The sequence below is a fragment of the Aquarana catesbeiana genome, linkage group LG02, assembly GCF_042186555.1.
Source record: "Aquarana catesbeiana isolate 2022-GZ linkage group LG02, ASM4218655v1, whole genome shotgun sequence".
Taxonomy (NCBI): domain Eukaryota; kingdom Metazoa; phylum Chordata; class Amphibia; order Anura; family Ranidae; genus Aquarana; species Aquarana catesbeiana.
The window spans coordinates 183,647,313-183,664,203 of record NC_133325.1 but is presented as its reverse complement, the minus strand read 5'-3'; the positions used below and the strand labels follow the sequence as shown (position 1 = coordinate 183,664,203).

Below are 16,891 nucleotides of genomic sequence, written 5' to 3'. Positions count from 1 at the left end.
ATAGGACACACCCCCCTGTCACACCCCCTTAAAGGAGAAGTGTGCAAAAAACAAGATTGGTTAAAGTGCTTTTTTTTTTAGCACTACTATTCCTTTTATATTGGCTTTTGGAATTTACAAATGCAGCAATTTAGAAATCAGATGAAAGGTTTAGCGCTGGAAAACAATTTTTGATACATAAAAAGTGCATTTTCTATACATCTATATAGATCAGACCAAAATGAGGGACAAATGAGGAGGAAAGAGGGACATTGCTCCAAATCAGGGACAGTTGGGAGCCATGTTTATATATATATATATATATATATATATATATATATATATATATATATATATATATATATATATATGCAGCCTTGTTGACAGTATATCATTTCCAAAGGATTTGCGAATGGCTGTTTTAAAGACATGGCATATCCAGTTCTCTATTATATCCGAATATCCTGATCACATATACCAGGTCTCGGATTAGCAACTCGATCAGACGTAGCGTCCGTTCACCAACGCCCCTTACCGGTCCACGCTGACGTAACTTATTACAATTGGTTACAGGATAACGCCAAACCACGCCCCCACCTGTGAGACACGTGGCTACATCGCCACGCAATTGGGGTCCTATACGAAGAACTTTTAGGTGTCCTTGTAGTGCCTGATATCGCCAAATTTTTGGGGGTTGTTACTGCATTGGCATTAACTGGAAGTATAGCGGTTCTATGGTGTTCAGCCAACTGAAATCCTAGGAGACGTTTCTGTCCATTATTCCTAGGCAAAACTTAGAGGTGCGGCAATAAGGCAGGAGAAAGCCAGCTCGGTGAGGGGGCTTCGCGGCTCAGTGTAGCCGGAGCAACCGGTGTGGACGAGTCCCAGGTAACGGAGATAACAATGGGGGGAGGAGGGGTGGCTGGTCACCTGGAGAGGAGGAGGGTCAGCTTGTCATATAGAGATAATAGAGGGATTAGTGTTCTAATCAGAGGAGGTGTGGGTGGTTTATATATAGAGAGAGGAGTACTCTGTATTACTGTGTACACACTTCTATCACAGGCAAGGCTTTCATTGATATGTAAACCAGAACTGCACAGACTCTGTGTTTACCTTCTCTAATACAGCATTATTATTCCTGTTCAGTTACCTTACTAACTGCTTTATTCTGTGTTTTACTTATTACAATACACGCACCACCCAAATTATTAGGTAGATCTGTTCTATTAATTGGTAACACAAATTGCTAATCGGCCGATCACATGGCAGCAACTCAATGCATTTAGGCTTCTAGACGTGGTGAAGATGACTTGCTGAAGTTAAAGCCAAGCATCAGAATGGGGAAGAAAGGTGATCTAAGTGGCTTTGATTATGGAATGGTTGTTGGTGCCAGACTGGTCTGAGTATTTTTTTAAAAACTGCTGATCTAGTGGGATTTTCACACACAACCATCTCTCAGGTTTATAGAGAATGGTCCGAAAAAGAGAAAATATCCAGTGGGCGGCAGTTGTGTGGAGGAAAATGCCTTGTTGATGTCAGAGGAGAATGGGCAGACTGGTTTGAGATGATAGAAAGGCAACAGTAACTCAAATAATTACTCGTTAAAACCAAGGTATGCAAAATACCATCTCTGAAGGCACAACACAGCAAACCTTGAAGAAGATGGGCTACAGCAGCAAAAGACCACAGCGGGTGCCGCTCCTGTCAGCTAAGAACAGGACACTGAGGCTGCAATTCGCACAAGCTTACCAAAATTGGAGAATAGAAGATTGGAAAAAGGTTGCCTGATTTGATGAGTCTCCATTTCAGCTGCGACATTCAGATGGTGGGGTCAGAATTTGGTGTAAACAACATGAATCCATCCTGTCTTGTATCAATGGTTCAGGCTGGTGGTGGTGTAATGGTGTGGGGGATATTTTCTTGGCACACTTTGGGCCCCTTAGTACCAACTTAGCATTGTTTAACTGCCACGGCCTACCTGAGTATTGTTGCTGACCACATCCATTCCTTTATGACTACAGTGTGCACATCTTCTGATGGCCACTTCCAGCAGGATAAAAAGTTGCAGCAACCGGCATTTTATTCCCTAGGGCTTCTGCTAAAAAAACATACATAATGTTTGGGGGTTCTGGGTAATTTTCTAGCAAACAAAGATGATTTTTACACGTTGGAGAGAATTGTCAGAATTGGCCCGGTAGGCAAGTAGTTAAAGGGGTTGTAAACCCTCGTGTTTTTTCACCTTAAGGCATCCTATGCCTTAACCACTTCCCACCTGGCCTATAGCGGATTGACGTCCGGTAAGTGGTTCCGTTATCCTGACTGGGCGTCATATGACGTCCAGCAGGATAACATGCCGCCGCGCGCCCGCATCGCGGCGATCGGTGGAGCGCTGTGTCAGTCTGACACACCGATCTTGGTAAAGAGCCTCCGGCGGAGGCTCTTTACCACGTGATCAGCCGCGTCCAATCACGGCTGATCACGATGTCAATAGGAAGAGCTGTTGATTGGCTTTTCCTCACTCCCGTCTGACAGTGCGAGTAGAGGAGAGCTGATCGGCGGCTCTCCTGACATGGGGGGGGGGGTCTGCGCTGATTGTTTATCAGCGCAGCCCCCCTCAGATGACCACACTGGACCACCAGGGATCGCCACTAGGACCACCAGAGAAGGGGCAACATGTGGATGGTCAGGTATGTACCCCATGGCCATCCACATGTGCCCAGTCAGTGCCCAATCTGTGCCAATCAGTGCCAACAAATGGGCACTGATTGGCAACATAATATTGCCTAGATGCCCTGCAATGCCAACCTTAAGAGCATCGGTGCCACCCATCAGTGACCATTGGTGCCGCCTATGTGTGCCCATCAGTGCCACCTCATCGGTGCCGCCGTATCAGTGCCCGTCATTGAAGAAGAAAACGTACTTATTTACAAAAATTTTTAACAGAAGCAAAGAAGAACTTGTTTTTTTTTCAAAATTTTCGGTCTCTTTTTATTTGTTGCGCAAAAAATAAAAACCGCAGAGGTGATCAAATACCACCAAAAGAACGCTCTATTTGTGGGAACAAAATGATAAAAAAATTGTTTGGGTACAGTGTAGCATGACCGCGCAATTGTCATTCAAATTGTGACAGCGCTGAAAGCTGAAAATTGGCCTGGGTGGGAAGGTGTCTAAGTGCCTGGTATTGAAGTGGTTAAGGTGCAAAAACACCTGGCAGTCACCGGTCCCCCATGCCCCCCCCCCCTGTTTTACTTACCTGAGCCCCTTCATCTCTTCAGCAGGGACGCGCTGTCCCTCTCTCCACAGGGTCCCAGCTCTTGATTGGATAGATTGATAGCAGTGCAGCCATTGGCTCCTGCTGCTGTCAATCAAATCCAATGATACGGGCTTTGGAAGCAGGTCCGAGTCCGGCATTCGTGTCTGTGGACACAAGTGCTGGACTCGGGAGCGTGTCCGCAAGGTAACCCCCTCGGGAGAGCGCTTCTCCTAGGGGGTTATCTGATGCAAGAGCCGCCCGGGGACCCCAGAAGAGGATGCTCAGGGCCACTCTGTGCAAAACGAGCTGCACAGTGGAGGTAAGTATATGTTTGTTATTTAAAAAAAAATTAAAAACGATCCTTTACAATCACTTTAACTCGTCCTAGCAGAACAGAGCCCGTCAAACCAAGCTGCTCCTCTGGTGGAAAGAGCTACAAGTCCAAAAGAGATTGTAAAGTGTATGGCCAGCTGAAAGCAGAACTAAACCCACGTATTTAGTGGTTTACCAAAACCGTTACGTTCAAGGCATACCATGAATGATCTCTGTCACAGTTGCGTGTTCTCTCATCTGAACTGTCAAGCCATCAAACGTTTGATGTCGTAACTGATCGCGGGTGCGGCTCCATGGCAACTCCAGATCAAACACAGGTTAAGATGGCAGCTACCTTAGCTGAAAAAGCAAAGGGGGGTTTAGTTCCGCTTTAACCAATTGATCTCTGCAAGATTTGCCCCCTTCATGACCAGACATTTTTTTGCTTTTTGGCACTGCGTTACTTTAACTTACAATTGTGCGGTCATGCAACAATGTAAACAAATGACATTTATATCCTTTTTTTTCCCCAACAAATATAGCTTTCCCTTGGTGATATTTGATCACCACTGGTGTGTGGTGTTTTTTTTTTTTTTTTTTTTGTGTCATAAACAAAACAAAGATGGAACATTTTGTAAAAAAAAAACAATATTTTTGACTTTCTGCTGTAAAAACCTGTCCGAAAAAAGGCAAAAAGGCTGTCTTCCTCAATTTAGGCCAATATGTATTCTGCTACATATTTTTGGTTAAAAAAACCCCAATAAGCGTATATTGATTTTTATACTAGTAATGGTGTTGATCAGCGACTTATAGTGGGGCTGCTATAGTATGACAGGTAATATGATGTTAATTGACGCTTTTTGGAACCAGTGACACTAATACAGTGATCATTGCTAAAAATATACACTATCACTGTACTAATGACACTGGCTGGGAAGGGGTTAAATATTTAGAGGGATCAAAGGGTTAAATGTGTGCCTAACCAGTGTTTGTCCGCTCTGTTCCGTCTTCCTCCTCACTGATTAGTCACAGCACAAGCTGATCAGTGGGTGCCAGCCAATGGGTGACCACCGGCACCCGCTGTTCAGCTTGTGCTGTGACTAATCACTGCACACAACCCACGCTCCCCCTACCCAGAAAAGCAGAATCAAGTATACAGTATCTCACAAAAGTGAGTACACCCTCACATTTTTGTAAATATTTTATTATATCTTTTCATGTGACAACACTGAAGAAATTACACTTTGCTACAATGTAGTGAGTGTACAGCTTGTATAACAGTGTAAATTTGCTGTCCCCTCAAAATAACTCAACACACAGCCATTAATGTCTAAACCGCTGGCCCAAATTGGGCCCAAAGAAATTTTTTTTTTTAAAAGTCAGCAGCTACAAAAACTCTAGCTGCTGACTTTAAATAAGTACACTTATTTGTCCTGGGTGCCCACGATGTTGGCCGCCTGAGGCCGACCCGTCTCTCAGCTCTCGGGTCCTGGTACCGCCATCCTAACTAAGGGAAACAGGCAGTGGAGCCTTGCGGCTTCACTGCCAGTTTCCTACTGCGCATGCGCGAGTGGCGCGGCACTCTGTGAATGGCCCCATGGTTTTCTGGGAACACACACAGTTCCCAGAAGGCAACGGGGCCGCTCACCGAGGAGCAGAACACGCCGCGGAATAGGAAGAGGCAGATTAGGAAGACTGCCTAGCAACAAGGGATCAGGTAAGTTTAAAAAAAAAATGTTTTCAAATTTTTTTTTTTTTTTTTTTTTTTTTTTTTTTTTTTTTTTTAGGATTTTTCATGCTATTTTTTATTTTAGGGTGGCCCTCCACTTTAACCCTCTTGGGCATGGAGTTCACCAGAGCTTCACAGGTAGCCACTGGATTCCTCTTCCACTCCTCCATGATGACATCACGGAACTGGTGGATGTTAGAGACCTTGCGCTCCTCCACCTTCCATTTGAGGATGCCCCACAGATGCTCAATAGGGTTTAGGTCTGGTCTTTAGCAAGGCAGTGTTTGTCTTGGAGGTGTGTTTGGGGTTGTTATGTTGAAATAATGCCTTGAAGCCCAGTGTCCGAAGGGAGGGGATCATGCTCTGCTTCAGTATGTCACAGTACATGTTGGCATTCATGGTTCCCTCAATGAACTGTAGCTTCCCAGTGCTGGCAGCACTCATGCAGCCCCAGACCATGACACTCCCACCACCATGCTTGTCTGTAGGCAAGACACACTTGTGTTTGTACTCCTCACCCGGTTGCCGCCACACACGATTGACACCATCTGAACCAAATTCGTTTATCTTGGTCTCATGAGACCACAGGACATAGTTCCAGTAATTCATGTCATTAGTCTGCTTGTCTTCAGCAAACTGTTTGTGGGCTTTCTTGTGCATCATCTTTAGAAGAGGCTTCCTTCTGGGACGACAGCCATGCAGACCAATTTGATGCAGTGTGCGGCGTATGGTCTGAGCGCTGACAGGCTGACCCCCCCCCACCCCTCAACTTTTGCAGCAATGCTGGCAGCACTTCTACGTCTATTTCCCAAAGACAACCTCTGGATATGATGCTGACTACGTGCACTCAACTTCTTTGGTCGATCATGGCGAGGCCTGTTCTGAGTGGAACCTGTCCTGTTAAACCGCTGTATGGTCTTGGCCACCGTACTTCAGCTTAGTTTCAGGGTTTTGGCAATCTTCTTATAGCCTAGGCCATCTTTATGTAGAGCAACAATTCTTTTTTTCAGATCCTCAGAGAGTTCTTTGCCATGAGATGCCATGTTGAACTTCCAGTGACCAGTATGAGAGAGTGAGAGCGATAACACCAAATTTAACACACCTGCTCCCCATTCACACCTTAGACCTTGTAACACTAACGAGTCACATGACAGCGGGGAGGAAAAATGGCTAATTTGCCCCAATTTGGACATTTTCACTTAGGGGTGTACTCACTTTTGTTGCCAGTGATTTAGACATTAATGGCTGTGTGTTGAGTTATTTTGAGGGGACAGCAAATTTACACTGTTATACAAGCTGTACACTCACTACTTTACATTGTAGCAAAGTTTCATTTCTTCAGTGTTGTCACATGAAAAGATGTAATAAAATATTTACAAAAATGTCAGGGGTGCACTCACTTTTGTGAGATAATGTATATACGTGATTCTGCGCAGCCGGCCCACGCTGTAACAGTAAAGCTAGAGTATGCGGTCAGCAAGAGGTTAAGGAGGAGAGCCGGTACCTTCACTGCTGCATCACAAAAAAAGCTCTGTGGTATAATAACAGGGGGAAGGTATAGTTCCACTTCAAGCCTCATGCACACTGGGTGTTTAGCCCATGTGCATGAGATTCCAGCACCTGTAACAAAATGCTGGATCTCAGGCATTGGGGCTAAACACCCAGTTTTCACAAGGCCTGAAAAGATTAATTCACCTTTACAAAAAAAAAATAATCAAATGCACATTTTTCTTTCTTTTTTTTTTTTTTTTTTTTTTTTAATTTTTTTTTTTTTGCAGGTAAAAAAAAATTGCATTCATAATTATTTTTTTTCTTAGGAGACTATAAAGCAGTGCGCTCTTGATCAGCAGATCATGGATGCAATCTCAGGCTCCTGCACACTGTCACTGTAGCTGACTGCCCGTACCTTGTACAGGCAAGCAGTTACTAAATGACAGAAAATTCAATGAACTACCTAGAACACTCAACAGCACCCTGGTAGTTCATTAAGAACTACAAACTGACAGCAGCAAAGGCTGTCAATACCTTGTAGTTCATTGATTTGCAGGGATCTGTGAATCAATGATGTGGCTGTGTGACAACGTGTGCTGGGAGAAGTACCCTGGCTCGCTGTCACAAGGAGGGGGGGGTCATATACTGAACTTGTTACACCCTAAATATGGTTGTAACATGTTCAGAAAGGTGAACTTACCTTTTAAATATGAATGAAAGATTTCTGTGCTCATGAATAAGCAGTTTATGTGGCTAAAGCTGCCAGATGATGTGTGCAGGCACCCATGTAAGTCTAGGGAGCCACAATGGCTACACACAACTGCTCGTCCTAATTTGAGCGGCATGTGGGTCATTGGCCCTGAATGCAGACAGTGTGTGGTGGTGATAATAAACATTAGTGCCATGCGGTGGGAATTCTTCTGTATGTCACCCCAGTGTACCTTGCTAACAGATGTGCATTGCTGTGCAATTGTTAGCGACACGCTAAGCCGACATTCACACTTAGCCTAAGTGTAACCAAAATATTTAAAAGCTTTTTTTGCATGTCCTAAAGTGCAACTTGTAGTACAATAGAAGAATATCACCTTATTTGTCCAACATTTCTAAATGAGAGAAAAGGGCATAAGCATGTTTTTATTTTTTTAAGCACTCCTATTAAATTGTATTTGGGCCAAGAACACGCAATTCTGCCCCAAATAAGCTCATACACTTTGTCAAGCTTTAGGCCTGATTCACACCTATGCATTTTTAGTGCATTTTGCAGATTTGCACTACAGTCCATATAACATGGTTTACTACGGAACATGTTCTGTAGTGCAAATCTGCAAAATGCAAAAAGCACTAAAAATGCATAGGTGTTAATCAGGCCCTTCATGACAGCCAACACCTCATTCAGGTGTGAACTGTCCCGTTGAGAATAATGGAATCAGGCCCTAACCCCTTCAACCTTGGCAAACAGATGATACTAGAAGTCTGAAAAAACACAGTCGCGCCTGTGGCGTAATGCCACGTACACACGAGCGGACTTTTCAGCATCAAAGGTCCGACGGTCTTTCTGATGGACTTTCGACTGAGTTACTAGGTACTTTCAAGCAACCGGACTTGCCCAGAAACGAACGGACTAAAGTCCGTTGGTTTGAATGTGATGACGTATGAAGGGACTAGAATAAGGAAGTTCATAGCCAGTAGCCAATAGCTGCCCTTGCGTTGTTTTTTTGTCCGTCGGACTAGTATACAGATGAACGGATTTTTCGACCGGACTCGAGTCCGTCGGAAAGATTTGAAACATGTTCTAAATCTAAAGTCCATCTGATTTTTCGACAGCAAAGGTCTGATGAAGCCCACGCACGATTGAATCCGCCGGACCTTTGCTGTCGAAAAGTCTGCTCGTGTGCACACGGCATTAGACTAAGTCTCAGAAAGACTTCAACCAATATAAATCTGCCCCTCAAAAATACAATTCCAGCCTCCTCACTGCCAAGCAGACCTATTTTATCACTCTCATTAACAACTTATCATCCCTTCAACTCTTCTCTACCCTCAACTCTCTCTACTTCGTCCTCCACCCACTAACTCACTCACTGCCCAGGAAATCGCCAATCACTTCAAACAGAAGATTGATGCAATTTGCGAGGAGATCTCTACTGTTCAGATACCCTCCACGCTTTACACCTCATGCCCACAGGTACAATCATTACTTCCCTCTTTCAACCCCACCACTATATATTAGGTTGTTAAACTACTTGTTAGTGTCCATCTTGCCACCTGCCCTCTGGATCCTGTTCCCTCGCAAAATGCTAAGTTCACCCTCTGGCTCTATTCTACACTCTCTAACCCACATCTTCAATCTCTCCCTCTCCTCTGGCATCTTCCCCAACTCCCTAAAACATGCACTTCTCAGCCCCATACTTAAAAAGCCCTCACTGGACCCATTTATTCTTAATAACCTCCGCCCCATCTCTTTGCTCCCCTTTTAATCCAAACTCCTTGAATGTCTGGTCTACAGTCGACTGAGCGACCACCCTGCTGCTAATAGCCTTCTTGATCCACTTCAGTCTGGATTTCGTCCCCAACACTCCACAGAAACTGCTGTCCTAAAATGAACAAATGATCTACTAACGGCCAAAACCAATGGACACTACTCAGTACTCTTACTCTTCTGCCTCTGATACGGTTGACCACCACCTCCTCAAAAAAACCTCCATGCCTTTGGTCTCCGTGCACCTTTCTACTTCCTCCTCTCCTCTTCCCTTCTCTGTTGGGGTCCCACAAGGTTCTATTCTTGGACCTCGCCTATTTTCAATCTACACCTCCTCCCTGGGTCAGCTGATAGCTTCCCATGGCTTCCAACACCACCTCTACACTGACGATACCCAAATCTATTTCTCTACTCAGCTCACTCCGTCTCCTCACGTATCACTAACTTACTAACAGATATCAGTCTGGATGTCACACCACTTCCTCAAACTCAATCTATCCAAAACCGAACTTATAATTTTTTTCTCCCCATGTGCCCCTTCCCCTGATCCCTCTGTCAAAATTGATGGCACATGTATAAGCCCATCCCTGCTTACCAAGGTCCTAGGTGTAGTCCCGGACTCTGAACTCTCCTTTAAGCCCCACGTCCAATCACTGTTCAAATCTTGCTGCCTCAACCTCCACAACGTCTCCAAAATACTCCCCTTTCTAACCAATGACACAACGAAGCTCTTAATTCACTCCCTGGTCATCTCTCGTCTCGAATACTGTAACTCCCTTCTCATTGGTAAGCTCTAACGAGCAGGGCCCTCTGGTTCCTCCATTATTGATTTGTATTGTAACTATACTGTCTGCTCCCATGTTTAAAGAGCTGCGCAAACTGTTGGCGCTATATAAATCCTGTATAATAATGGGATTCTGCATGCTAAACATTGTTTTTAGGAATCATGCAACAAAATGTTCCGCTGTGAACGGGGGCTAAACGGGGTTGATGACAAAATCTCTGTGCACCTTTTGGTGTGTTAGGCAGCTCATGCAAATGAATGGGCTGCCTTAACACAATGCATATTAATGCAGCGCAATAGCATGAATGGGTCCTTAAAGTGGTTCTAAAGCCTAAACGGTTTTCACCTAAACCTTTCTGCATCTAGATAAAAAACACTCCACTACCTGTCCTAGCCACCCCATTTCTAAACACTTACATGCTCCATGTCACTGATGTCATGCAGTCTCTGGCTGCAGCACCACTCCCCTCACAGGAGAAACTGAGAACAGCGGAGCTGTAGGGTCCTGCAGCCATCTGTCGAACTCCTATGAGAAGGGGGCAGGGATGTTGCTTACTGGTGGTGTGTGTGTGTGTGTGTCTATGGATGCACATAGCCTGTCCCAGGAGCCCACATGCTTGGGTGGTGGTAAAGCATATGACTTACTACAGGAGGCACTCAAAAGTGGGGAGAATCTCACAGCACTGGCAGAGGATTTGCCAGAAGAGGCCATAAGCGGCCTTTATGTGCAATATCATTGAACAATGCAAGTGTAACCTCCTTTTTATTAAAAAAAAAAAAAAACATTTAGTTTCATATACTGTATACTAATGCAGCATTTGAGAAAGTGATGCTGATTTAATAAAGGAACCACTAATCGTCAGTTAATAAATTTTGGCTGTGTTCACTTTGGTTACCCACCCATGTGCAGACGAAATAAAGGTTTGCTTTTCGCGTGATTGGATCGGGAAGTGCATCCTCGCCCTGAGTGAACGTTCTCAATTCCTTTAGTACGGGTCATGTCAGAAAACCAATTTCTTCAGAGATGACTTTTTTCCCAGCAATCTCTCACCAAGGAAATCCTTGTTATTTTTTATGGAATCGCTAATTTTCTAATTTTACAGTGATTTTTCATGCCATCAACAAGTTTTCCAGTGACATTCATGCTGCATTCATCTCTATAGCTTAGCTACAGATGGCTGAAGGGCAGCAATTTTTAGCAGCAAACACCAACGTCATGATGGAGCACGAGTTTAACCGATAACTGTGAAAAATGTATTAGAGAGATGCCTTCCATAATTTCAAATCACCGACTTTGAGAAATTTGTAGTGACCAGGAATTGCTACTACAAGATTCTGTCTGGCATTGGTGTCCAAGGTATGTTTAATAAATGCTCTGGTATGCAAAGGGTTAAAGAGAAAAAAAAAACATTTTTTGGGGGGGAGAGGAGTAGTTTCTCTTTTAATTTAAAAAACAAAATCCACTGCCATTTACCTCCAAAATGAAGACCCAAATATTCCTGAACAAACAAGGTATAATCCACCTGGATACACTATATCGTTGCTATGGTATGTACAGTTTTACTAACACATGTCAAAGTTGCAAAACTGTTTAGGTGTTAAGATTTGTTTTACCTTCAGGCATTACGCGGTTAAAGCAATATTAAATCCAAAACCAAAAATGTAACCTATTGCAGCTTACCAATCATTGGATGTGGTGGCTGCATTATTTTTCTTAAGTTTTTTTCCCTCTGTTTTCACCTGGCGATGTGGCCAGTAACGCTCCTCCTTCATTACAGTGCCCCACTCTGGATGAAGGAGCACCGGGGCAAATTTTAGACAAGAGTATTGTTAGTTGGGGGGGGGTGAGAAGTACTAGCAGATTTTAACTACACTAAGAAATTGAAGCCAAACTCCAGTTCACACTTTATAAGCAGTTACAGCAAACAGTTTTTTTTCCTTTTGGGATAAAGATTTTGCATAAATACAAATGGACTATTTTAAGCACCCCCGCTAGTGTTAAATGGTTTATCTCATCTTTGTAACGAATACATTCTGCTAGAGAGCTTGTTCTTTTGCAAAGACTTACTGACTGGATCACCAGATGGAAAATGGAAGAAAGTGAAAAAGAAAATGAATCCAGCCATCACATATAGGTAATGGTAATACCACTTTTAATCAGTTCCCGCTCACCCACAGTACATTTAATGTGGGCAGGCGGCACAACGTATATGTACATCATCCAGCCTGTTGTGTTAGGGGAGCGCATGCTAACCTGCGCTGTCACTAGCTACAGCGGGATTTGGCCGGGACCCTCTGACAAATGATTTATGGCTGCGACCTGCTGTTTGGCTGTAGTAGCTAATCGCAGCACAGAGTCCAGTGTTTACAAACCCACGGGCCTCTGTACACAGATCAGTGATCTGGCTGTTTCTTTGCTTTGCAGGGAGAAAAAACTGCCAGATCTGTTAGTAAAAGCAGCACATACAGTATTACACTTGTTAGGCACACAGTTAACCCTTTGATTGTCCTTTGATGTTAACCCCTTCCCAGCCAGTGTCATTAATACAGTGTATTATATCTGATCGCTGTATTTAGTGTCACTATTGATGTCTTTTGTCAGTGTACGTCCCAGTGAGGGTCTGTTAGCACCAGATAGCCCACCACATTATCACAGTCCCACTCTAAGTCACTGATCACCGCCAGTACCATCGTTTGTAGACACTATAGCTTTCACACAAACCATTTAACCACCTTCCGACCAGCCGCCGCAGTTATACTGCGGCAGGTTGGCTCCCCTGCGCGAGCCGTCGTAGCAGGCACGAGCCCGCCTGCTGCACAGCGGAGGTGCCGATGCTCGTGGCCGACGGTCGCGATGACCACTGGCCACAAGCGATCGTGAGCAGGAGAGACAGAACAGGGAGGAGTGTGTGTAAACACACACTTCCCTGTTCTGTCCTGACAGGAGTGACAGATCGTGTGTTCTTATTAGCTAGGAACCACGATCTATCACTTCCTCTAGTCAGTCCCCTTCAGTTAGAATCACCTGCCAGGGAACACAATGAATCCCTTGATCGCCCCCTAGTGTTAACCACTTCACTGCCAGTGACATTTTTACAGTAATCGATGCATTTTTATAGCATTGATCGCTGTATTAATGCCAATGGTCCCAAAAATGTGTCAAAATTGTCTGATGTGTCCACCATAATGTCGCAGTCACGATAAAAATCTCAGATCGCTGCCATTACTAGTAAAAAAAAAAAATATATAATAAAAATGCTATAAATCTATCCCCTATTTTGTAGATGCTATAACTTTTGCGCAAACCGATCAATAGACGCTTATTGCAATATTTTTTGGTTTAAAAAAAAAAAAAAAAAATGTAGAAGAATACATATCGGCCTAAACTGAGGAAAAAATTTGCTTTGCTTTTTTTTTTTTTTTTTTTTTTAAATGGGGATATTTATTATAGCAAAAAGTACAAAATATTGTGTTTATTTCTTCAAAGTTGTCGCTCTTTTTTTGTTTATAGCGCAAACAATAAAAACCGCAGAGGCGACCAAATACACCAAAAGAAAGCTCTATTTCTGGGAAAAAAGGACATCAATTCTGTTTGGGTGCAACGTCGCATGACCGCGCAATTGTCAGTTAAAACGACGCAGTGCCAAATTGCAAAAAGTGCTCTGGTCAGGAAGCGGGTAAATTCTTCCGGGTCTGAAGTGGTTAATGTACACTTTTGGGATTTTTTTATTTTTTACCAAAAACTTTTAGCAGAATACATTTTGGCCTAAATTTATGAAGACATTTGATATATTTTTTTTCCTTGGAAGGTTTTATACCAGGAAAGTATAACATTATTTATTTATTTTCGTTTATATAATAAATAAATAAAGCCAGAGGTGATCAAATACCCCCAAAAGATAGCTCTACTTGTGTGAAAAATATATGATATAAATTTCATTTGCATACAGTGCATGACTGCGCAATTGCCAGTTAAAGTAGCACAGTGCTGAATTAGCAAAAAAATGTTCTGGGCATGAAGGGGTAAAACCGTCTGGAGGTCAGGTGGTTAACGAAGACCCAGCAACAGCCTGAATGAATGAATGATTTGTAAAGCGCTGCAAATGCGAACTGAATCGCCTCAAGGCGCTAGATGCATTCTCTGTTGTCAGCTTCTTAGAAAAGGAAGGTCTTTAGTTTTTTCCTGAAGGCCTGGTGGTTTTCTTCCATGCGGATGTTGGTTGGAAGAGCATTCCATAGTCGAGGTCCTTGGACTGCGAATCTTCGTTCTCCCTTTGCTTTGTAGCGGTATTTGGGAATGATGAGGAGGTTTTGGTTAGCTGATCGAAGACTGCGCTTCGGCGTGTAGTGTTTTATTTTCTCCCGGAGATATAGCGGAGCGTTTCCTTGTATGCATTTGTGGGTGAGGCAGAGGGTCTTGAATGTGATCCGATTCTTCACGGTTAGCCAGTGTAGGCTCTTTAGGGATGGGGAAATGGATTCCCAGGGTTTTTTTCCTGTTAACAGTCTTGCCGCCGTGTTTTGGATGAGTTGTAAGCGCGCAAGCTGATATTGGGGTAGTTCTACGTAGAGCGAATTTGCGTAGTCGAGTCGGGAATTGATGATTGTTCCCACAACTGCCGCTTTGTCCTCTTCTGGGATGAAGGGGATGAGTCTGCGTAGCAGGCGGAGGAGATGGTGGGATTCGCTAACTACTGATCCTATTTGTGCATCCATTGTCATTCCTAAGTCAAAGATGACTCCGAGACTCTTGGTTTTGGTGCTTGGAGAGATGGTCTGTCCGAGGATGGTGGGAGGTGCCCACGGAGTCTTTATTTTGGAATTTTTGTTGGCTTGTAGGAGAAGAAGTTCTGTTTTTGATCCGTTGAGTTTGAGGGAGCTAATGGTCATCCAGTCATCTATTAAAGTGAGGCATTTCTGTAATTGCTGATGAAGGTCTTTTTGTCCGTTTATGCAAAGGTAGAGTTGGGTGTCGTCCACGTATGAGTGGAAGCAGAGATCGGTTTTCCTGATAATATTGACAAGTGGGCGGATGTAGATGTTGAATAGCACTGTTGACAAGGGTGAGCCCTGAGGGACTCCACAGGAGATTGCCCGGGTTTCCGAGGTGAATGTTCCTAGTTTCACTATCTGAGAGCGATTCTCTAAAAAGGATGCAAACCATTGTAGAGCAGAATCTGTAGCTCCTGCAACTTCTGCGAGGTGGACAAGTAAAGTATTGTGGTCCACTGTATCGAATGCTGCGCTGAGGTCTAACAGTACCAGGAGACTCGATTCTCCATCATCTGCTGCTTCAAGGGCGTCGTCCCATATTCTGACTCCACTGTGAACAAGATGTTCCTGGTCACCATCTAAGGGCGCTGTTTAGAAATGGGAGAAATGCTCTCTGTTTAGCTGAATGAGCAGCCTGCAGATGCCCTGAAGACAGGACTTTAGAAAAATTAATCCATCAAGTTGACATTTTTTTAAAGAGGCTAAAAACGTATAGCTGGTAGTGAAAGTCCAGTTATGATTTCATCTACTTTTTCTGCCCTAGACATCAGAGTTGCTCAGCTAAAGCCAGGAATGGACTTTGGGGGCCCCATTTTGATGTTTTTAAGTAGGGGACCTAACACTAATAAGTAGATAATATCTGACATCTTGGCATTGGATGGCATTGTCACAGCACTTATTGAGAACTATTCCTGGTTGGGAGGCAAGCGCTGAGATACTGGGACTACTGTTGGGTAAAGCTGGCACTTCATGAGAACATAGCAGCTAATGCGACTACATTGACAACTGGAGCAAGTCTTGCCGGCAAACATATGAGAAAGGGAAACGTAGGCATTCTGTCTGGACAAAGCCGGCTGTCAATGCATTTCACACAAGCTGAGTTTACCTAGCGATAGCTCCATCATCTTAGCGCACGTTCCCACCAGCAATAGCTATATTATGTTGGGGAAAACCTCATACTTGAATGCTCCTTACCACTTCTCAAGCCAACATTTGTCAGCTATAGGTCCATGTGACCTGTCTACAATGTGAGAGACGGGCACTGCTACCAAGATGCAGACAAGCCTCTGGAACATTTGACACTTTCTGTATATTGTTATTTATGCTTTACTCTTCTGTATTTTTATTGTTTATTCAAAGCAGACTTGAACCTCTAATTGTGTGTGTGTGTTTTTTTTTTTTTTTTTTTTTTTTTTTATTATTATTATTTGGGTCCCAGGAGTTTTTAGCCATCATCTCCTGGTCTTCCTTCCAGGCTCCGACTCTTTGGCCGCAATGACGTCATATCTTCATGGCACACAGCAATGCCCTGAATGTACACTGAGCTGCACATGCACAGCTCAGTGTACATACTGTAACCGCTGACAGGCAGGGACAAGGATTTATGACAGAAAAGACCAATATCCTACCTCTCAGGGATTTATTTTTTCTCTTTAGGTTTAGTTCCACTTTAATTGCGAACATAAAATTTGTTCAGAATTGTCAGAATTGTTTTCCTTTTTAGCTGTTGTTTAACTATGTACCTTACAGCTCCCTACTGTATATATTTATATGCAGGTTACAGAGTGCTGGCTCATAGTTCTATGAGGGATCTGTGTTTGGTGTTTAGACATGCAGGTACTATCTGACCCCCATCAGTCCAATGAAAAAATGTGAGGGTGAACAGGCAGCAGACATATCAAGCTTTGGCTTATGAGGGTGAAAACAGTAGTAATTTGTCAGTGTTCTGACCCCTCCTTTCCACCAGAAGCCTTGGCTAGTGATATCTGCTCTTGATTTAGACATGGTTAATCAACTGGAAATGGCTGCATTGAAAGATTGCCATCTTATGACTTTGGACAACTTAAAGCTGAGCTCCAGGCAAACAGCTAA

General features: G+C 43.6%; 1 protein-coding gene across 2 annotated transcripts in view; it reads left to right on the top strand.

Moving 5' to 3' along the window:
• The first annotated feature begins 624 nt into the window (after positions 1-624).
• CNPY2 (canopy FGF signaling regulator 2) overlaps positions 625-16,891 on the top strand; it is a 63,809-nt gene continuing 47,542 nt past the window's right edge. Inside the window, exon 1 of one of the 2 annotated variants that reach the window (XM_073614006.1) lies at positions 625-867. The gene's annotated coding sequence lies outside the window, so the exon portion shown is untranslated. The remainder of the gene's footprint in view (positions 868-16,891) is intronic. The other variant, XM_073614005.1, reaches the window with a different exon arrangement.